Source organism: Chelonia mydas, chromosome 4 (assembly GCF_015237465.2).
Source record: "Chelonia mydas isolate rCheMyd1 chromosome 4, rCheMyd1.pri.v2, whole genome shotgun sequence".
Taxonomy (NCBI): domain Eukaryota; kingdom Metazoa; phylum Chordata; order Testudines; family Cheloniidae; genus Chelonia; species Chelonia mydas.
Genome location: NC_057852.1, coordinates 137,678,736 through 137,687,121, shown reverse-complemented (window position 1 = coordinate 137,687,121; position 8,386 = coordinate 137,678,736).

Sequence of the window (8,386 nt, the reverse complement as noted above, 5' to 3'; positions counted from 1 at the left end):
AAATTTAGGATGTGGTCTCAGAGTGACTTTGTCTTTGGAGAAGGTTGTGTAGGGAGGATAGGCCATCAGGGTGCTTATTTCACCTACTCTCCTTGCTGATGTTATTGCAACTAAGAAAGCTACCTTCATGGATATATGAAGAAGAGACGAGGTAGCCAAGGGCTCGAATGGAGGTTTCATGAGACCGTGAAGAATGAGGTTAAGATTCCATGTAGCTGCTGTTGGGGTAGAGATTTTGTAGGTCCATGAGAAATCGTTTTATGGTGGGAGAGTCCATGGATGACGGGAGGACATGCGGAGTAGGTAAGGATACCGTGACTGTCTGGGCCAAGCCGGGGCAATAAGTATGACCCACGCATTATCGTCTATGATCTTCTGAAGAACCCTGTGTAGCAGAGGGATTGGGGGGAAGGCGTACAGGAGAGAGTTGTTCCATGGGATGAGGAACATATCTCCTAGGGATGCAGTCCCGAGTCCCACTCTGGAGCAAAACAGGTGATATTTTCGATTTTGGGTTGTGGCGAAGAGGTCTATTGATGGGGTGCCCCAGAGGGAGAAGAGCTGTTGAAGTATTGCGGGGTGCAGTTCCCATTCGTGGTCTGTCGAAAAGTGCCTGCTGAGTGCGTCGGCAGCAATATTGTGGCAGCCAGGTAGGTAGGAAGCAATGATTTGTATTTGATGTTGTATGCACCAATTCCATGGTCAGATGGCTTCCATGCATAGGGAATGTGATCGGGCTCCCCCTGGTCTGTTGATGTAAAACATACACGCTGTGTTGTCTGTTAAGACCCGAACAGATTTGTTCTTTATGTGGGGAAGAAAGTAAAGGCATGCTCGTTGCACTGCTCTGAGCTCTAAGAGATTTATGTGTAGGCATGTCTCTGATGCAGACCAGCGGCCTTGTGCCCTGTGTCCCCCTAGAAGAGCTCCCCAGCCGGTTAGGGAAGTGTCCGTGGTGAGCATGAGCATTGGGGATCGTTGCTGGAAGGGAACACGCATTCAGAGGTTTTCAGGTCTTGTCCACCAATGTAGGAAAGCTACAGCATTGGGAGGAGGAGTTAACAGCATCCCTAAGGTGTGTCTGTTGGGTTTGAAGTTGGAGTTGAGCCAGCCCTGAAGACATCTCATGCATAGCCTGGCGTGCTGGACCCTGAAGGTGGTGGCTGCCATGTGACCAAGGAGCTGTAGGCAGATTCTTCCCTGTGTCCTGGGACGAATAGAGAGCGTGCATATCAGTTGTGTGATAGCGAGGAATCTGTGATTTGGGAGTGAGGCTCTGCTTCGGATTGAGTCCAGATGAGCTCCAATGAACTCGACCTGTTGTGTAGATGGTCAGGGTGGATTTCTGGATGTTTATTTCAAGGCCTAGGCTGTGAAAGAGGGAGATGGCAAAATGGGTAGCTTGAAGTGTCTCGCCATAGGAGTTGCCCTTGATGAGGCAATCATCCAGATAGGGGAAAAAGCGTGATTCCATGTCTGTGGAGGTGAACCATGACCACGGTTAGAGTCTTGGAAAAGACTCTCGGCACTGCGGAGAGTCCGAAAGGAAGAACTCTGTATTGAAAATGGTCATGACCGATTGTGAATCATAGGAAGCGTCTGTGAGCTGGATGAATTGGTATATGAAAATAAGCGTCCTGTAGGTCAAAGGCTGTGAACCAGTCCCCTTGATCTAGTGCAGGAATTATTGTGCCCAGTGTGACCATCTTGAATTTTTGTATCCTCACAAATTTGTTCAGTCGGCATAGGTCCAGCATAGGCCTCCATCCCCAGGTCTTTTTCCGGGTCAGAAAGTAATGGGAGTAGAACCCTTTCCCTCCATGTTGTGTTGGCACAGTTTCCACTGCACCTAGTTGTAGAAGGTGAGCCATTTCTACGCAAAGTAAGTGCTTGTGAGAGGCGTCCCTGAAGAGGGACGGGGAAGGGTAGGATATAAAGGGGATAGAGTAACCGGACTGAACTATTTCGAGGACCCAGCGGTCCTGTGTAATCCGCTGCCAGGCATGCTGGAAACTCTGGAGGCGGTGGCCAAATGGGCAAGTAGGCAGTGGATTCAAGGGGAGGTCCTGCAGACCCTCTACCAACATTTCAAAATTGTTGCTTATTCCCCGGTGGGTGGGAGACGGTTGCTTGAGCTTGATTTTGTCTGTGCTTAGGGGGTCTAGCGCGACTTCTAGTTATGTCGTATGATTTGGGTTGAGGCCAATAATACTGTTGCGTGTGTGGTCTTTGGTAGGGTTGGTATTGTTGTCTCCTGCGAAAAGATGGGTGAATGCCCAGGGTGTGCAGTGTCGCTCTAGAATCTTCGTGGTGTGGAGGAGTTCATCGGGGTTTTTTTGTTTGTTTGTTTGCGGGATTTGGGGAGAAAAGTTTATCCTTATCCAAGGGGAGGTCCTCCACTTTGGTCTGCAGATCTTTAGGGATGCCAGATGCAGAGAGCCATGAAGATCTGTGCGTAACCACAGCAGTTGCAGTAGTAGGGCTGCTGCGTCTGCCGTGTCTAGAGCTGCTTGTAGGGCCATTCTGGAAATTAATTGACCCTCAACCAGGATTGAGTTGAAGTCTGTTCTCCTATCCCCTGGAATGTAGGATGCAAATTCGAAAAGTTTATTGTAATTATCAAAGTCGTAGCTGGTGAGGAGGGCAGAATAATTCGCAATTCTGAATTGTAGAGTGGAGGATGTGTAAACCTTGCGACTGAAGACGTCAAGGCGTTTAAGGTCCTTGTCTTGAGGGGTGGGCCGACATTGCGGCTGTTTTGTCCGTTGTACAACTGCATCCATGACAAGAGAGTTTGGTTGTGGATGAGAAAATAGGAAGTCAGCGTCCTTAGTGGGAACATAGTATTTACGTTCAGCCTTTTGCAAGTTGGTAATAAAGAAGCTGGAGTTTGCCAGAGAGTGTCAGCTGGCTCCAAGAGTGCCTTGTTTATGGGGAGCGTGATCTTTGAGGGTGCAGAGGGTTGAAGGATTCTGAGGAGCCTGTGCTGTGGTTCCTGAACCTCTTCTAAGGGGATGTCTTGACTGAGTGCCACCCTCTTGAAAAGTTCTTGAAATTGTTTACAGTCGTCCATGCTCTGTGGAGGTGGAGGGAAGAGGGCTCCGTCTGGAGCTGATGGAGAGTCAGGGGCCAGTGAGTCAGGATATGGTCCGTAGCTCATGTTCTCAGGAGGGGGTTCAGGTACTCTAGAAGTGGACGGAGCTGGAGATCGAGCCACAGAAGGAGGTAGTGGTTCGGGAGAAGAGGTCTGAGGGTGAGTGGTAGGAGGATGTGGCCAAGGGTACCACTGAGGCCAAGGCATAGGGTAGGAGAACCCAGGTGCCGTCCACAGAGGGGTGCAGTAGGGAAACTGAGGCTGGTGGTTGTGAGCCATGACCTGAGGTGGAAAAGGTTCCGGTGGAGGAGGAGAGGCGGGTGGGGAGAACTCCACCTGCTGCTGTACATCAGGTCCGCTGTCAGTGAAGGTAGCCAGCTCAGCTGGGGAGACCGGCTGTTCAAAAAACGAGCCGTGTGTGTCCAGGAGCGGGGAGTTAGGCTCAGGTGGCACCGAGAGGTCACCCTGAGTGGGAAACCGTTGCTCCTGCTCCCTGTGCTCTTAGCGCATTGCCAACTGAAAGCCTCACTGGGGCCCCAGGGTGTGTGGAGGAGCCCTGCAGGCGGTCCGCTGCTGGGGCCGGGGCAGGAGGCAGGCTCGGTGCCCACGTTCTTCCCGGCACCGGAGCAGAGCGCGCAGTCCACACCGCGGCTGTTTTTAGCGCTGAAGGGCTTGGTGCCGCGTAAGGCTTCCCAGCACGGGCGGTCGGGTTCCTGCCTCTGCGGGAGCCGTGGCCGAGGCGTTGTGACAGCCTGAGGCGCCTGCCTTCTGCGCTGTCAATACAGAGGGTAAGGATCTCGCGGGAGACCCTTTACCCTTGTTAAAGTCTCTTCTCTGAGACTGTTGGGCTTCTTGCCTCTGCTAGAGAGAGGGTGAAGCCATGCTCCCAACTGGCTCTGATCTGGCCGGGGAGCGTGAGGGAGAGGGTTTAACTTTCCCCGTCTCCGAAGGTGGCTGCAGAGATGTTTCCATTATTAACATTTTAAGCCGCAGGTCCCTGTCGCGACGAGCCCTCGTCTTGAGACTTGCACAGTGAAGGCATTTTGCAGGGACGTGTGTTTCGCCAAGGCACTTCACACATCGTGAGTGCACATCAGACCCTGGCATGGAGTCCCAACAGAAAACACACTTCTTGAGTCCTGAAGCCCCTGGCATATTGAATTAGAAATGGCAGGGGAAAGTGTTTCAGAAGGAGACAAGCCTGAGGCGAAAAGTTTTTTTTTTGTTTTTGTTTTTTAAACTAAGTAACTAAACTATGTAACTATTCTAAAGGAAGGGAAACAACTGTAATGTAACTAATAACTATTTCTATGTTCTTTGTTACTGTTTCCTACAGAGACCAGGGAAGAGAAACAGCACTGCCCCGAGTCCCGTCTTCAGCCGAGGATGGTAGAGAAGGGACTGAGGAGGGTGCGGGACGCACGCACTGAGAAAGATTCCAATGAGACGGGAGATACCGAATGAGTGCGTGCGTCCCGACCAGGCTCTGCTACCGAAGCTCTCCAATCAACGGCGCCGGGATGCACCGTCACCTAGAGGAGCACCCACAGGGACAGCACTCAAAGAAGAAGCAAAGTTCCTGGACCACAGGCAATTAGGACAATTCCTCCAACAAGCAAAGAGATAGCAGAGGCATCGTTATGTCACGGTCTAGTCAAATGAAAGGTGGGCTGCAGCCATTTCATCCCATTCCCCGGAGAAACCCTGCCAAGTTCAGAATTACCACCACCACCACCGCAAGGCTTGAACCCCAAGGGGAGAGGGTGCCGTAGGCCGAACAAAGACCAGCGTGGATCACAAGTGACCAGAAATGAAGTGACCCACCACCCCTCTGAGGTAGGTAAATATGACCTTCTTTTCGCTGATGGGGAGATGGAGGCAGAGAGAGATAAATGGAGCTGCCCGTGGTCACATAGCACGTCCATGGCTGAACTAGAAAGAGAGCCCAGGAACCGTAGCGTTTTACGTTGGAACCCTGAAACATGTCTGCGTACTTGCATGGCACTTTTCACCATGGTTTCTGAGCACCTCAGTCATTGATGGATTTAATCCTCAGACATGCCTGTGAGGGAGGGGCAGGGCTGTTGTCCTTCTGTTACAGCTGGGGGAACCAAGGAACAGGGCCGATCAACTGTCTTGCCCCAAGATCGGGCAGGGAACCTGCGCTGAGCTGGGAACTGAACCAGGTCTCAAGTCCCAGGGCATCCTTCCTCCTTGGGATAATGTCCACCCACAGGTGGGGAGGTTAGTCCTCCGGTATGTACATGCTACTACAGGGCCACTTGACAGCAGCCCAGCGGCCTGCTAAAAACAGTCTGGAAGGAACTTGGACACTGCAGTAAATTCAGGATCTGCTGCAGGCTAGCAGCTCTGGAGGGGTTGTGAAGGTGCATGTTGCGTGCCGGCCAGAAAGGAGCCCCCACGGTGGGTGCCGAAGAAGGAGAAGGTGCAGCCCCTCTCTGGCTGCCTTCTTTCTCTTGCAACAAAAGGGATGGTTCCAGATATAGAAAGAGAGCAACCCGCTGGGAAGGAGCCAGGGGAGATTACGAGGCAGACTGCACTATCCGGAGCAGACGGTGCATCTGGAGACACATGGCCTACAGGCAAGTTTGGACCCACTGCAAGGTAGTGGGAAGACTTAGCAGCAAAACAACACAGGATTGAGCTTTGGCGCCTGCTCAAATAAAGGCTGGGACTGGCTCCTCGACTACAGACTTCTCTGACGTGAGAGCTAGGTCACCAGCCTGGGTGAGGCCCCTCTCAGAGACTCCTGGGGGGCCAGCTGGACAGAGTCTCCAAAAGGAATTCCTCTCAGCAGGGACAGCAACCCACCCCCCATATATAAATTGTGCGTGAGTGGGCGCATAGACCCCCCTCCCCCTCATATCCTTATGTAAGTAGCATGGATTACATAGCTATAAACTTAACGCATCTGGGCCTTTTCAACCTTGCCTTCTGCGCCTGTAAAGTAGCACTGGGCCACATAACCAGCTTCCGGGGCAATGGGATGGGATGGGGCAGTCGTGGGAATTAATCCATTAACTTGCTTTGAGATCCTCCACACGTTCCCCAGTTCCACTCTGAACACCACGCCTATTCAGTCTGGGGTGCCAGCCCTCTGCCTGGCAGCCCATGGGGCAGTGCGGTGTCCGGCTGGCACAGTGACTGGATGTGAAATGTGGCTGACCCTGGCAGGGGACCAGCTGTTGCTTTAGCATGAAGAAGAGCTGAGCGTTTGGGTCTGAAAATCCAACAGGCCAGAGCATCAAACTAGTGGGAGCATCTGCAAACCCCACTAAAGCCAATGGGGGCCGTTCTCAGAACCGGCTCCCTTCTTCTGTGACTTTGGGGACAAACTGGGTGGGCAGGGAGTTGATTCTCCCCAACCAAGTTACACACCGTCCTGAACCAGGACCTTGGAGCTCTTCGAGCCAGGGAACGCCATTCCCACGTGCATGTATCACAACCGGCCCGATGGGGCTCCAACTTGATTGAAGCCCCTTAGTGTTATTGATGATAAACAATATGATGGCCCATAGCACAGACGCTACACAAGCCTTCCCCTTGCTGTTCTCATGCACGTCTCATTAGGGAAGTTAAAGCATTTCCTCCCAGCCAGTCCTTTTAAACCTCAGGAATACACACGCAGGCACGAGCCACTCCCCATTAGCTCACTGGGCTTGGGAGTCTGTCTGCTTCTCCGGGGACATAACAGACCATGCAGCCACTCTAACCCATCCCCACCGCCTTAGGTCATGCAAACCCTTTCAGCCCCCAGAGCAGAAAGTGACAAGAACGATAAATCCAAGCCAGCTGTCAGGCGTCAGCGCCCTGCTTGCTGTCGCCAGCACAAGGCCACGGAGACATGCAGTAGCTGTTCTCCCATTTCCATGGAAAAGCAGACAAGCAGCCCTTCCGTTTGCTTTGAGCGTGCATGTGTCAGGCCAGAAGCTGTCAGTCCACTGCAGGCACCATTCTGAGAGCTGATGGCCAGGAAAAATTAGTCTCAGAACATGCTTGTAAGTCCCCAGGTTGTAATTTAAGGGATATTTAGTTGCTTAAAGAAACACGAGGCAGATTATTTCCTATTGGGTGAAAGGAAGCTTCATTAGGGAAGTTTAGCAGAGTGAATGGGCATTTTATCCTACTAGATATGAATACGATGACCTTATATTACTTATTCAGTGCCGTGGATGTGCCTGGTGATTTGTGGACAAATAAAATGGACAGGTCTACAGATTTCTTTCAGCCCCTCCCATTCAAGGATCTCAAAGCAGTTTATCAGCGTATTGTGTAGTAAGCCATGCAACGCTTGTGGTGAAGGAGGAAAGACTCTTCTAATGGGGGGTGTGAACTGAAGGTTAAAGAACACGTCCAGCATGGGGACACCGCAAGCGATTAGATTTTTTTTTTTTTTTTTTTTTTACCAAAACTAAAATTTTCCACTCACATTTTTTTGTTTTGGTTGAAACACCAAACATGGTTTGATCAGAATTCAAACTGCTCTTGAAAAAATGGAGAATTGGGCTGAGATTCAGTGGAAACAAGTACACGGTCCTACACTAGGAAAGAAAAAAATCCAATGGGCAACCACAAAATGAGGAGTAAGTAGCTTGGCGGAAGGACTAACTAGCTTGCTGAAAAGGAGCTGGGGGTTATAGAGGATGACAAACTGAATATGAGCCCACAACGTGATGCAGTCATGAAAAAGGATATAATTCTGGGGTGCATTAAGTAGACGTGTCGTATGTAAGACACGGGAAGTAATTGTCCCACTCTACTTGGTACTGGGGAGGCCTCAGCTGGAGTTTCTGGGTGCCACACATTAGGAAAGATGTGGACAAATTGGAGCGAGTCCAGAGAAGAGCAACAAAAATGAGAAAACTTTAGAAAACCTGACTTAGGAGGAAAAGTAGAAAATGGGACATGGTTAGTCTTGCTGTGGGGTGGGGTGGGGGGGGCGGAACAGACCTGTCTTCCCCCAGCAGTCTTCAAATATGTTACGGGCTTCTTATCTAGAGGATGGGGATCAACTGTTCTCCATGTCCACTGAAGGTCAAGAAGCAATGGACTTAATCTGCAGCAAAGGAGATTCAGGTTGCATGTTAGGAAAAACTTTATAACTCTCAGGGGAGTTAAGCTCTGGAACAGGCTTCCACGGGAGGTCGTGGGATGCCCATCACTGGAGGTTTTTAAGAACAGGTTGAACAAACACCAGTCAGGGATGGTCTAGATTTACTTGTCCTGCTTTAGTGCAGGGGGCGGGACTAGGTGACCTCTCCAGCCCGGCAT